The sequence below is a fragment of the Elgaria multicarinata genome, chromosome 9 (assembly GCF_023053635.1).
Source record: "Elgaria multicarinata webbii isolate HBS135686 ecotype San Diego chromosome 9, rElgMul1.1.pri, whole genome shotgun sequence".
Classification (NCBI taxonomy): Eukaryota; Metazoa; Chordata; class Lepidosauria; order Squamata; family Anguidae; genus Elgaria; species Elgaria multicarinata.
This window is the reverse complement of record NC_086179.1, coordinates 55084326-55085313: the sequence shown is the minus strand read 5'-3', so window position 1 is coordinate 55085313 and position 988 is coordinate 55084326.

The following is a 988-nucleotide window of genomic DNA, read 5'->3' as shown; positions in this document are numbered from 1 at the left end:
CACACTCAAGGCTGTCTGAAGCATCAGACTGGACCTGGAGGTCCGTTTCCTCAGCAAAGTCCTCTTGCCAAAAGAGATCCTATTTAGTTTGGCTTTGAAGGAAAGCCAGACCCTCAGGTTGTTCTTCATGTCGTGTGTTATCATGAGCTGATGGCAGGGGAAGGGAACTCTTGCCATGGCACAGAAAGCCCTCCCCAGGAAGACTACTTTGCAGGGGAAACTGAGATGGCCCAATAAGACCTGCAATTCCATCAGGGTACATTTGCTGCAGTGGAAGGAACTTTTTATTTGGGTCCACAGTGCCAACAATTTGTCCAGGCAATTGAAGAAACTTTGCTATCCATCCAGATTTGGCACTTCTATGAATTCTATGATGTAATTCTCAGCAATTTAAATACACCAAAATACACATGTAAATATGCATATTGAAAGGTCACACATTTGAATATTACATGGCCAAGTAGTGGGATTTTATATTTCCAAAATGGAAAGATCCAACATTTTAACTATTTGGTTCCCAGCAAACCTAAGGACTGCTCCAGGTCCAACCTTGTAACCTTTGCATGACCTGTGAGCCTAATTTGAATGTCTGCAGTCCCCTCATTTTGGAACTCTGAACGTACAGACACTGTGACTTCGCCATCAAGTCAGGTTCTTTTTCCCTTACTCTCCTCCCCCCACCCCCCGACCCAACATGGGCTAAAACGGCTTTCTGTAATATCTTGCTTGATGAAGAGATCTGGAGATGTCAAAAGCTTGCACATTTTTGTGATCTTTTAGTCAGCCTAATAAAGGTATTACACTAATATGGGTTTTGGAACATTTAAATATGTACTTTGAGAGAAAACACAGATTTAAATGGAATGAAATTATAGGTAAAAATCATGTGAAAGTGGCAAGGACCAGAAATAGATTCACCCATCCCCTAATTAAAATGGGGCTATTTCTAATTAAGGATTCTTATACACAAAAACATAACTTGGTTTTT